Source organism: Lissotriton vulgaris, chromosome 2_1 (assembly GCF_964263255.1).
Source record: "Lissotriton vulgaris chromosome 2_1, aLisVul1.2, whole genome shotgun sequence".
NCBI classification, from domain to species: Eukaryota; Metazoa; Chordata; class Amphibia; order Caudata; family Salamandridae; genus Lissotriton; species Lissotriton vulgaris.
The window spans coordinates 1448294067-1448307693 of record NC_141687.1 but is presented as its reverse complement, the minus strand read 5'-3'; the positions used below and the strand labels follow the sequence as shown (position 1 = coordinate 1448307693).

Here is a 13627-nt window from a genome sequence, read left to right as displayed (position 1 = left end):
TTAAATGCATCTACTGGCACACCATTGGGTCCTGACGCCTTTACCCCAGCACTTGTGTTAATTGCAAGGAGGACCTCCTCCAAAGTGATGAATAAGGGGGCCTGTGATTTGAGCATATCTCCGGTGGCCCTATCGGGTGGAGTATCCATCATAGATGAATCAAACATGCCCCTAAAATGAGAGACTCGTGTTTCACAAGAAACGAAAGAGTTCAGTTTGGACATGAACTCATCCTTTAAAAAGGGGGCATTCACTATTTTCAAGAAAAGAACAGGGTCTTTTGTCTCATACACCTTAGTTTAGATTAGAACATGCTTCTTCTTGCAATACCCTTTTCCTGCTAGCAAATACATACTTTTTTTGCACAATTGCTTAATGTTTGGCAAATCCCTGGGGAGATCATAAAAGGCCTCCCTTAAAAGTTTAGATGCTTGAGTATACGAATGGTCAAGCCACCCTCTTTTCCCTGTATTGCTAGTTCTAGGGCGTCTTAACACTAATGAGCTGAGGGTTCTAGGGATTTGACCAAAGGTATTTAGAAGCTCCAGGTCGTTAACCTAATTATCTAAACAGTAGCCCATTTCATCAGATGTCATGGTTAGAAAAATCCAGCAGAACCTTACTTGGATCCACCCCAGCCCATTCGATCATAACGCCATTAGGCCTAACGGGTGATATTGGAGACCCACATAGAGCCTTTGGTGTGATGGGCCTGGATTGCCAAAGTTAAAACTATAGGATTGTGATCACTCACAGGAGTTGGGATAACCTTAATAGGGCAGACCAAATAAGTTTCAGAGGCAGTGAGCAAAACATTATGGATGGTTGTGTGTGCATCTCTGCCAATAAAGGAGGGGATTGAATCATTAGTATCCTCACAGCTATTCTCTAAGAGTAAAGATCATATTTAAAGATCGGGGAATTCAATACTTTTCCATAGTCATTATGGTGGAAGTTTGGTATTCTGTCCCCCACAGCGTTGGTCACACCACAAACCGGTTTTGCTGAAAGGGGGCTTTTCTTGATATTAAAATCACCTAGCCAGAGGATAATGAATTTAGAACAGATTGGTTGTATAAATATTTCCAACCCCATATCTAGTGCATGCACAACTGAGCTGCAGGATGAATCAAAAACCTTGTTATAAAAATGCATCTAAATCAGTTCCATTTTTCAGTGATAACCAAAATAGTTGGGCATAGGTTAAAACAGTTGTTAGACTTCTAGTGGTGGCATGTCATAAATTGGAGACTGAGATCTGTAGACCCCCTTTGGCCTGCGTGCTGGAGATGGTGTGGCATCCAGGAAGAACGATGTGAACCCCTCAACTAATGTAGATGCCATACACCAGGTCTCCTGAATACATATTACATCGGAGTCTAGGTTGAGTTTACGGCAGTCAGGGGAGTTCAACTTGCTTCACAGCCCGCTCACTTTCCATGTAGCAAAAGAAAATGTCTCCCTAAAACTAGAATGATTGTGTGCAACAGAAGGGTCAGATTGATAGGGGACATCAGGGCAGATGGGTAGGATCTTTCTTGGTTTAAGTCGTAAGGTGGAAATGGAAACTGCTGGATTAGACGGACACTTGGGGCCAATGACAAGTGTGTTAGAGCCCTGCTCATTAGCTCTAGCCAAAATTATCAAAACGTACGATATCATTATCAATCTTAAGTCAAGCATTCTCCTGTAATGATCCCAGACATTCAAATCTTTCAGAAAGTGGGATGGCCACTGTTAGACCTGACATCATTGGCATGAGCCTTCCATTTTTGACGGATTGCCTCCTCTGTTTTGATATGTTTTTGCTGGATTTATTCTTTGGACACTGTGCCACTGCTAATCAGTGCCACAGTGCAAGTGCTCCCTATTTTAAATTGATGTATTAATTGGATTCCATGATTGGGTTATTTGATTTATCTGTCAGCCCCTAGTACAGTGCACCATGTGTGCCCAGGGCTTGTAAATCAAATGCTGCTGGTGGGCTTGCAGCCCGGGTTGTGCCACCCACAGAAGCAGCTTGTAAAATGTGTCTCAGGCCTGCCATTGCAATTCCTGTGTGCAGTCTAGCACTGCCATGTCGACCTGGCCGAGTGCACCCACTTACCAGTCCCTAAGCCTTCCCTTTGCTTCATATTAGACACCCCTATGGTAGGCCCGAGGGCAGGGTGCATTGTAAGTATAAGGTAGGACATGCTCAGCTGTGTGTAGCATGTTCTAATAGTGAATTACAGCCACTTTCGGTTTTCACTAATGAAGGCTACCTGTTCTCATAGGCCAGAATGGGCAGTTAAGATTATTACATTCTTATAATCCTAAATGACTCAGGGAACATGGTAGAACTTCGAATTTAGTATGCCTGAACTCAGAATAATAAAATACATCTATTAGTAAAGTTTGTTTTAATATTCTGTGTTTGAAATACCACTTTTAGAAAGCAGGTTTTTTTTTGCCTAACCATTTGAGTCTGCCTCTGCTGGGTTGTGTATTCCTTGTCTGGGTTTGTGTGTGACCGGGCTGGAGAATTCCAGGAGACAGGCTGGGGCAGCCCAGTGGTGAATAGAGAGATCTGCATCCAGATGGGAGGGAGGAGTTACACCTGGGACCAGAATAGGGCTGGGCCTTCCCTCTACAATGCTGGCTCCACCCCCTGTGGTTTGTCCGATGTCTCTGCCCTGCACTGTAAAAGGAGAGGAGGAATCATGTCAACAGAGTGCTCCAGAGCTGTATCTTCCCTCCCCTGTGCTGGCTCCACCTCCTGTGGGGCGGCTGATGTCTCTGCCCTGCACAGTGAAGGGAAGAAGAGAGTCATGTAAACAAAGTGCTCAGGAACTGGTTTGGACTAGGCAGAGGCCTCTCTGTCTTCAGAGAACAAAGGATTTTGGGGTATAAATATTGGGACCCTGATCCCAAGAGATTAGATCACTTCTGGAACAAGAAACCTTTTTACCAAGGAGAAGAACCAAGGAAGCTGCAAGAGTTTGGACTGCCCTTCTGCGAGTGTGCTGTTTGCTGGGTTGGCCTGCTGTGGTTGCTTTATTGCCAAGGGACTGGAGAAGGAACTTTGTAAGGACTTTCATCTACCGAATATTCTCCAAGGGCTTGAACTGTGCTTGCCTCCTGCTGAAGTGTCCGGGACAAAAGACTTCACCTCCAGCTCCCTCCTGAATTTCCTTGATGGGAATTCTGACTCCAGTCACTTGCGTGCCGCTGGGAGCTGGAAGCGCGGCGCATCGAGAAGAAGCGTGTTGCCGCCGCAGCTGAAATCATCGCAACGCCGAAGAAGCGAGCCTTCGTCGCATCTCCCTGGAAGCGTGTGTTCATCGAAGCTGTCTGCTGTCGCATCACCAGAGAAGCGTGACGCCATCGTGAGTCCAAAGTACAGAGTCGTCGTAAGGCTGCCAGGGCGTCATCGCATCGTCATCACATCGTCATCTCCTCGCCGCACCAAGGGGGCCATCTTCTCTCATCGCAACCGGATCATCGCATTGCATCAAGGCGCCATCTTGCGAACCGCAACGGACCCGTAGGCCGAGAATCTACGCATCACCTCTTCACCGGTAAGGCTCACGACGACCTACTTTGCGCAAGCATTGAGGAAGCACGCAACCGTTCCCCCGGGTCACGGAACCAGCGCATCTCGCCTTTTGTTCACTTTGCGTTCCGCATCCAGGTACTTTGTTGAGAACTTTGTCGCATTTACCAACAACTTGAACTAAGAGACTTTAATAATCTTTCAAGAAATCTTAAGTGTAGTATTGTGGATTTTTGTTGTTTGTGGTCTTGTGTTTAAAGTCTATATAAAGAATACTTATTTTTATAAAACCTGTGTTGTGTCCATCTGTAGTGTTATCACTGTATTACTGTGTATATTCACAAATGCTTAACACACTGCCTCTGAGATAAGCCTGTCTGCTCGTGCCAAGCTACCAAGGGGGTGAGCAGGGGTTATTAAGGGGTGTAATCCCCTTATCCTGACTTAGAAGTAAGGGTCCCTATTTGGACAAAGGTGATAACCATTGCCAACTAGAGACCCCCAGATCTAACAGCCACTGAAAGTTGGGTGTCATTTTGCTTACTACGGGATCAGATAAAAGAGGACTTCACTTCATGGCATACATAACAATAGAAATAACGTAAGGGGAAGAGAATAATGTTATTGCCAGTCCTGGAAAGCTGTGATGATCTTGTCAATGTTTCTCCTGCATACCTAAGTAGTTTAAAATTGATGCTAATGCAGACCCCCTTTGAACACTTTTTTGGTGGTGTCGATCCAACCCACTCTGTGTCATCAGAATTTGGTCAGCTTTGGCAATCTAAAATACAAATTTTAGAGTGCAGCCAGTGCACGACTTTATTCCTTAACTGGAATGGCGCCTTAATCGTACCTGGGTCAGGGGAGGGATATTGGTCATGACTGTCATATAGTAGCAATAAGCTGGTGTTAAGTTTATAGTTGTAGTGTCAGACAACCCCCTCATTACCATTATTATTTCCATTTCCAGGGACTGGCACATGGTTACCGGATGCACGATCAGGGAGACTTTTGTTAGTGGGCTTCTGGACTGCCATTCCAGGGGGGTGTAATTGGGGTTGTTTGTAGAACCTGTAAAGGCCCCTTCTCCAGATAGTGTGTTTCGTTTGTATTGGGTGGCCTTATGGCAGGGTGAGCTGAAACATTGTTTGGTGTGCTTGTAGTCAGTACTGCCCATTATGTAGCCCTTTTCTCCTGACCTCATCGGTTTATCACGATATATAGACGTTGCGGAAACAGACTGTGCACCCTCGGACTGCGCATTGATGGTACCTGTTCCAGTGGGATAAAGACTCTCAAGATGCAACAGTGTTAGATTGCTCCACATCATTTGGAAATAGATTCAAGTAGGCCTGCCATCAACTTCTCCATGTCGCCCACAAACTTGTTATGTAATGGACAGCGACCACACACGGACCCAATGGCCACTTCAGGAGTAGGTGCTGTTTTCTTCGGGCCTTGACACCACTTCCACTTGGCCCGGGGGCATATTATTTAAGGGAGATCTAAGCAAAGTACTGTTATCCTGTGCACCATCAGGATTCAAAAGTAGGGAGGGGTCTGTTCATAGAGTGTGCAAGGGTCGCACAGGTATTATATCTGAAGTGTGGCTCTGTGAATGCACATTACCAGTGGCTTGAAGGCGCTCCAGGGATGTCGTTGGCCCAAGTGTCTTTACCGTGGTAATGGATATCCATTGTTCTGCGTGGGCTGTCTCTTTGTCTAGAGCTCCCACTGCTTTCTAATGTAGGCATTTAAAGTAGAGGGGGTAGCTCTGGATTCACCTTTGTCTTTACCATCTTAGCTCGCATGAGGAGTATGTAGGAGATAAAAAAAAAACAAGTCGCAGTACCTTCAAAGGTCCCTTGGACCGTCGTGCCAAGAGGGGTGGCCAAACCTAGCCTCTTCTGGGCAACGGGCGCAGCCTGCGCAAAAAGTGGTGGCATTGTACACGGTTTAGGAGGCTCCTTACCTAGTCTCAGCTGGATTGCGTTGGTGATCCCTGGTACCACGAGTCTCTCCAGGGAAGTCAAGCGGCAAGCAGGTGGCAGCCGGAGCGTCTGTAGACTCTACATGGCTGAAGGAGCATGTTTTGTCACAGTGTGCATCTAGCAATTCATGTCAGCCACTTGAAAATACAAACAATAGCATTAGTATGGAGGAGACTAACTTGATACATAGAGATGCCAACAACGGTGAGTCCATGCATGCAAATTAGCACATTGAAGATAAAACAGTACATTTTGTACAGATATCAGTGCAACACCCTTCTCTAACTGCGCTGTAGTCATGCGTGGACCACTCGACCGAGGGGAATATCATGGTTTATAGTTGTCGGAGAATCAACCAGAGGGTCTGCAGCACCATCATAACAATCAAGCGCATAGTAGGTGATCCAACGGCTCCAAATCTTACAGAATTTTCAGGGATAGCCCCTACTGGATATATGACCTTTTAACAGCCATATAAAGGTCCATACCCCCTCCTCTATTCCTGGATAGTTGGCACATCAGGTGTTCCCATTTTCTGGCTGCGTCATGCTTGACAACCACCAATCCAGAGGCACTAAAAAGAAGTTGGGGCCTAGTAAAATCTACGTCGTTAGGGATCCCTAATAGGACATATGCAGGCTCTGTAGGAAGTGTGATCTCCAGAAGTTTGTCCAGTTCCTCCAAGATCTCTATGCAAAACCCTTGGATGATGGGACAGCTCCATAGTGTACACATAAAATCCCCTCTAGTGGTATGGGAATGCAAGCAAGTCTGAGATTCTGCTTTGCCCGTCTTGTGGAATTTGTCCCAGTCATAGTACACTCTGTTGAATTTTGTACTGTATTAATTGCAACTGGTACTTAATGACAAGTTCTTGAGTGCATAAGAACTGCTCCCAATCAACTCTTCTAGGTCTCCTACATCCCACACCCAGTGCTCCTGTAGGGTTCTCGGATCATCTGGCATATTGTTGTTCAGTGTTCTATAAGTGAGGGATATAGACCCTTTAGTAAGTGCCTCCTGTAACAGTGTCTCCTCCAATAGTGTGCCTGTTGCCCAGAAGAGGCTAGGCTGGGCCACCCCTCTTGGCACGACGGGCCAAGGGACCTCTGAAGGTACTGCATCTTGGTTTTTTTTCTCTCCTCCCTGCTCCTCCTGCGAACTAAGATGTTAAAGACAAAGGTGACAGCAGCCCCTGAATCCAGAGCTACCCCTCTACTTTAAATGGCTACATAAAGTACCTCACAGGCTCTTGGGCAGCCATGCGTGTCTTATCTGAGCGTATTTAAAAAACTGTGATTTATGACCGTCGTATTCTTCACAAAAGGTTGCCAAGGATTTAAGCTCCCACAAAATGTCTCCAACAGTGGCGATTCCAATCAATTCCCATGCTCAAAATCCTTGTAGTTTGTCAATCTCGCACAACCTTGTCCCTTTCCACAATTGGGTCTCCTTAATGATCTCACGGGCCCAACCAATAATTTTTTTAGCCCTCACCCACCCCCAAAGGTCACCTGAGCTTATGGGAGTAGGCCGCGGACTCCTTTACTGCCAGAGAGAGAGTATAGATGAGTGTGGGACGTTAAATATTACTTTCCCCAGGTAATAATGGTAACAGAGCTCCCTTTCGGGTGTCACAAATATTCCAAAGCATTTAAAACCCTCGGAGATCACAGTCCGATTGCTAGGAAGGAAGGGCCAATTTCGGTCAAGACCCGGTGAGTATATAGAGGACTTGTGCCAGTTAATTTAAAATCCAGAGTGTTTTTCGTGCTCCTCTAGTATGTGAAACAATTTGAGAATGGTGGTCAAGGGTTCGTTAATATATAGTAGGATGTCATCCGTGTATAGGGAGATCTTTTCCTCCCCACTGTCTGAGACCAAGGTTCTGGAAGCCTCTGATGTCAGGGTGCAACCTGATTCGACAAGCCAGGGACTCTACCATTCAGGGAAAGAGAAAAGGAAGAAAGGGACTCCTGCCTAGTACCTTGGCCAATAGGGAATTCAGAAAACATCAGTCCATTGACTCGGACTGCAGCCTTTCGCGCTTGATATAGTATTGCTATCCAGTTCCTAAAATTGGACCCCAAACCAAATTTGCTCAGTGTGCAGTCTAGAAATGGCCAATGCACTGCATTGAATGCCTTCTGCGCATCTATGGATAGGAAAGTATGGGAGGCAGTTGGACTCTTTACCTCTAACATCAAGTTATGGTTTTGATGTAAATTTAGAAAGGTAGAACGACCTAGCATGAACCCAGATTGATCCCTGTGGGTGAGGGGCAGGATAACCTGCATCAAGCAGGTCGTCAGTATTGCAGCCATGATTTTAACTTCAGTGTTTAAAAGTGATATCGGGCGATATGATTCGCACCTTATTCGCGGTTTGCCCTCCTTATGGATAACTGTTATGGTGGCTGTCCTGAGGTGGGGGAGACGGTGCCAGCTTCGCTTACTTCCTGAAATAAATTCAATAAATGGGATCACAGAATATGTATTTCAAATCTTTTTTATTTTCAAACGCCAGATCAGAGTGACATACAGCGTTAAGCCTACAACCCATGTCATGCCGGCCGCGTTGCTTGAAAGCACAGTGATAGCTGCAGAAAGCCATACATTCAATCCTATTTGTACACTGCATTTCGCCTACAACCCCATAGGGCCGGCCGCGTCGTTTGGTCATATGTTCAGGCATTTAGGCTGTGCAAGTAATAGCCCGACCTCTAGGGTTGAATACGAACTGAGAACCATTGTAACGGGATCACAGAATATTTAAATAACGTTTGTAGATCTCAGTGGGCATACCATTAGGCCCCAGAGTCTTTCCTGTCTTAAGTTTGGAAACTGTGTTGTGCACCTCAGAGAGGGCGAAGTCGCTCTCCAAGGCTTCAGCATCTAAAACGGGGATCGAAATATCAACCAGGTAATGGGTGATTTCTGTGTGATCACTTGAGGAACGGGGACTCCTAAAAGGACTGGTAGTAGTTGTCAAAGGCCTGAACGACTTGGGCATCACTGGCATGGGCCGTCCCCTCGCTGTCCCTGATGCTGCACACATAATGCTCCTCCATTTCCTTCCTGCTAATTCAAGCAAGACGTTTCCCAGCTTTGTCCCTACCTCCTACAACCAGTGCAGTGTTGCTAAGTTCTGCTTCCTAGCCTTGGCTTGTGCCAGGTCTCGGTATTGTGTGCTGAGGGCTTCTAGCTGCCTAAAGAGCAAGGGGCCTGATCCTCTAGGAGGAGGAATTGCTGCTCTAGACGTTCTAAATCCGCTATCTCCTCCTTCTTTTTTTGGGAGACCAAATTATGTGCCCTATCTCTCAGGACGGTTTTGTAGACCTCCCTTAATGTAACTTTTGAGTGTACAAAGTCTTTGTTTTCCTTAAAGAAGAGTTTGATGTCTATCCCGAGACCCTTATCTACATCCCCATATCGAAGGTCCCAATATTTAGTTTCCATCCTTGGTGAGAGGCCTGGTTTTTGTACCCAGCTGGGCGAGAAGGGGGGAGTGGTCCGATAGACCCCGTTCCAGGTATTCCGCTTGGGTCAACTCCGCTAAATCCCCAACGGGCACAAACACCTAATTTAGTCAGGAATAGGCTCTCTGTTCCCCCAAAAAGTAAAAGTATTGCCTGGTGTGTGGGTACTTACTACTCCATAAATCAGACCGCCCCAGCATTTCTGCAAATCAGGCTAACGGGGTAGTGTGCAGGTTCTCCTCGTGTATCACGGAACGATCTAGCTCTGGTTGCAGCACTTCATTGAAGTCTCCACCTAGAATGTGAAGAGAGCCGGGAGTCTACAAGGATATCGACCACCTTGGCCATTGCAAGGACCTGTAGTCTGGGAGGGGCATGAATGCAGATCAGGGTGAGTTCTTGTCTACACCGTATGTCTCTGACTCCCATATATCTATCCTGTGGGCCAATCCATTTCCAAGTCACCATAAAGAAGGGGGATTTTTAAATCCATATTGCCACTCCCCAACGATCCTAAAGTATCACCCGAATGAGCTGGGGTCATATATACTCCCCTCCCTAGGAGACTGCACTGTGTACCTTGTAGGCGTGTCTCTTGTAACATAGCTATGTTGAGTTGCAGGCATTTGACCTAGTTTGCCACCAGCTCACGTTTAATTTTATTTCCCATCCCGTTAACATTCCATGTCAGCACTGAGAACCTACTTGTGTCGGTGGTGACAGACATTTTATTTTCATAGTATATTCGTATTATGTGTCTGTCTGTAGTCCTGCACCCCGCTCTGCTCATGTGCGGCTGCATCTATATTCTGCCTCACACTACCACCATAAAACTCCCCCCCCCCCCCCCCACCTCTAATCCCCCCGCAATCTCCCTGACACATTAAACCAATGCATTTATAACAACTGTGTCCAAGCAGATGCAGATAGGTCTGTCGCCAAACTCCCATTAACTCCTAAAACTGAAACATTAAATCACATTCAAGAAAGAAAAGGACAAAGTGAAGGGGGGTAAAGGGAAAGAAAAGGGAACAAGTAAGGGAAAGAGGAAAAAAAGAGGGAAAAACAGCATAGCAGAGAAGTGTTCTGAGTCCAAAATTGGTCTGCTCTCTTGGGGGTGGTAAGGTTTGTAACCGTCTGGATACCACTATAAGCCTCAGCTATTTAGTTGCCTCCTCAAGGGCCAGTTGCCCTGGAGCTAGGGTTTGGAGCTGCTACTGTTATCCCGTGTCTACTGCATATTTCTCCAATGACGTTATGACCTTTACAAGGGAACGTACACTTTCTGGGTCGGAAGATTATCCACCCCTGCTGGGTCACGTTGGCGGGGCCCATGGCAATGCACAGCCCTTAGATCTCTTCGGGGCTTGTCCATGGCCTCTTTGTCCTATGACCATCGCCCCTCATGTCCCAGTGTCTTTGTCCAGTATGGGGTTCTCCTGCCATATGATGTAGTTTTGCAGCTCTACCTCCGTTGCCTCTGTTGGATGGTCTTATGCCTGGCACCTGTTACCTAGGGTGTCAGCTGTCCGAGTCCCGCCCTGGAACATGTCGAAAACCAGTCTCTTCTCCAACCAAGTCCTCTGGGGTCTGAAAGGTATGTACTGCAACTGGAGGGCACGTAGTTTCGCTGTTTCTGAATCCAAAGTACGGTCCAGGCGTTGGACCTCTTGGCTGTAATCGGGTAATATCACGATCTTGTAATTATCGTGGCGTAGATCTCCCTTACAACATGCCTCTTGAAAGATCATGTCTCCATCTAGGAAGTATAAGAACTATGCAACTATAGGTCTGCGTGATGCTCCTAGAGGTGGTCATCTGCTTAGAGCTGTAGTGTAGTTCCTATATTCCCAATAGGCTCTGGCCATTGGAATAATATATCCTGTATATTAGATATAGGACTGAGGTTGACTAGGTCTCTACCGAATATACTAAACTTAAGTGTGTGCCAGCTAGCTCAGAGGTCACTAGAAACTTTCTCGAATTCACAAGAAGGGATTAGTCTCTGACAACCGCATAAACATGACAACTTTGTTTCCCCAAGATAAAACGTATCTTCAGAGCCGTGGAAACAATAGATAGATATTTCACTCAGTCAATCATGCATGCTTCGTTTCACTAGAGGTGCAGAGAAATAGATAGACGGGCATTTTCAATAAAAAGATTTATTGAACAGTCTTCTTTCTCAAGCATAAGAAATGAACTTCTACAATCGTAACACAGTTTGTAAAATATAATGCGTACAGTACAAATAGTAGAATAAAATAATACTGTAAGAGCATTGTATGGTTCCTAAACCATATAAAAATACATACATAAATAACAGAGGCTAAAAGTACTCCACTGGTGCTTCTAAAATACTCCTACCCTGGTGTACCTAAGCTTAGTACAAGGGAAGAAGTAAGTGCGGTGTAGCATAAATGTAGTATTCTTTTGCCAAGAATGTGCCCAAGATTTCTCTAAGTGTCTAATCAGCTCTGTACCTTAGTTTAGAATGGAGAAGGCTGGTTTCGGGACTTGACTTCCCAATAACCCGCAAGAGTAGCTTGGAAACACTGGAGCTGGATTTCTTGGCAGGAGAAAAGACAGCGTCTCTCTCAGTGCGTCTGCTGGAGGGTCGGCTTCCTTCGGCACTTGCTGTAGCAGGCTACGTCAGGCAAGTAGATAGTCGATTTGCTCCAAACTACCGTGTGTTTGCTTGGGCAAGTGTGGGCATATAATTCTTGGATAAATCAGTGCTCAAGCAAGGGGAAGTCCCTGACTGCTGAAGGCGGGTTTTTTCAAGAAATCATTGTGGATTTTCGGAACTAGTGGAAGTAGCCCTGCCGTATTTGGACTGCATGAGCTATGCCTAAATATGATTATGATTTCTACGCCTATATAAGGATATAGTGATTTATACCTATATAAGGGCATGAATCGCAAAACTTACAATAGGGTCCTAAAATAATACATAACCGGGCTCTGCGTGCACATTTCACCAAAAAGCAAAGAAAAATGTTTTCAATGGGGAAGGCATTCTTCACCCAAGCCATCAAGAACTCCTTCATGGTGTTGCCCTTGACCTCCTCCGGAAATCCAAGAAAGCGGAGATTATTTCATCATGCTTTATTTTTGGCGTCCTCTGTGTGCCATATAACATCTGTGTTCATCTTGCACAGCCCCTCCACCCCTTTCTTGAGGTTGTGCACCACGTCTTTCCACTACGAAAGCCTCGTCTCTGCGACCCTCACCTGTCTCTGAGACTTTGCGTGGGTCCTGAGGCAAAAGGGATACCTCTGAACGTACCTCCACTATCTTGCCTTTAATTACTTCCCTGGGGGATTGAATAGCCTGCAGTAAGGTTGTGTTACTAGACACAGAGGATGTGTCCTTTCCTTGCTCTGTCGGAGGTGCCACAACCTTGGTATACCTATCCACTTTACCTTGCCGTGCTTGTCTCCGCTCTTTCTCTTTTGCCATGTTTACTATGTTTACTATAACTTCCCAGTCGTCCCAGAGGGGTTCTCTATGTTCAGTGCACTACGTTTAGGCAGGCATCCGGAGACGTAATCAGGAATGCCTCCCCAACACGCAGAGGCAGGCCACCAGGTATTGAGCAAGCGCCCATGGGTAGGCAAGGCCTGGGGTTATCAATTCACCCTCCAGCTTGCGAAGCACAGCTGGGGGTGTGCCGGCCCTTAAGCGGTAGGAGCGCTGCAAAAGAGAACCAGTTCAGGTGCCTCTCAGTGCTCCAGTCACACTTTCAGGTCCAGGGTCCCACAGATACCGCTACAGATGCGTGCAGGCCTACCGCCTGCGGTCAGTCCGTGCCACGACAGGCCCACAACAGGGACACAGGAAATATCCAGGGAGTGGGGAAGGGGAGCATTCTTTCTCATCAGTGCTACTGGCAACCCTCCGCTGGCTTCACAGTACATTCCCCGAGTGTTGAGGTGCCGCCAATGACCGTTCTGCCCTCATTAACTATTGCCCTCGTCCGGATGTGGCCAACACAGAGCTTTTCTGCCTCACTCCTTACCCCCACAAACACCCCCCCCCCCCCGGGCACGCACTCTGCCTTGCGGCCCCTATCACCCACGAAGCAGCTTGGGGGTGGCATCTACCCCACACACCTCAGTGCGAGATCCCCTGATGCAGGACTCGTTGCATCTCTGGGGGCCCCGGAGGAAGGAATGCACTCACAGCTGCTGCCTCAGCAGGCTCTGTTCCATCGGCATGCTTCGCTGACTAGCTTGTGACTGCAGCCGCCTTGCTCCAGCAGAGCAGGCCCCGAATTGTAGTGGGCACAAAAGCCAAAATACAGCGATCTCAGGGCAAACGATCGGTCGCCAGCGTTGTAGGGGCAACCGTGCCCTCTTTTATGGTCTCGGTACATGTCTGGAAGGCCTTCATGCGGCAGGATTAATGTCGGATCGGAGGCTATTAGCCAGAGCTCACAAAGATGGGGCTACTCTGCTATGATGCTGCCACGCCTCCCGCATTTAGCAAAATTAAACCTTCTCCAAAGATTGACCATTGCATCTGTAACCTGACTAAGATTGACTGGTTGTGTGCTCAGATGTCGATAATAAGGTGGCAGTCCCATTGAGAGCAATTTGGACAGTTCTTATCTGCCTGCAT

The 13627-nt window shown here is 46.8% G+C and overlaps 1 protein-coding gene across 1 annotated transcript in view; it reads left to right on the top strand.

Moving 5' to 3' along the window:
* Positions 1 to 13627, top strand: part of RAB3GAP1 (RAB3 GTPase activating protein catalytic subunit 1) — a 465696-nt gene that overhangs the window by 13505 nt on the left and 438564 nt on the right. The gene's annotated exons all lie outside the window — the stretch shown is intronic.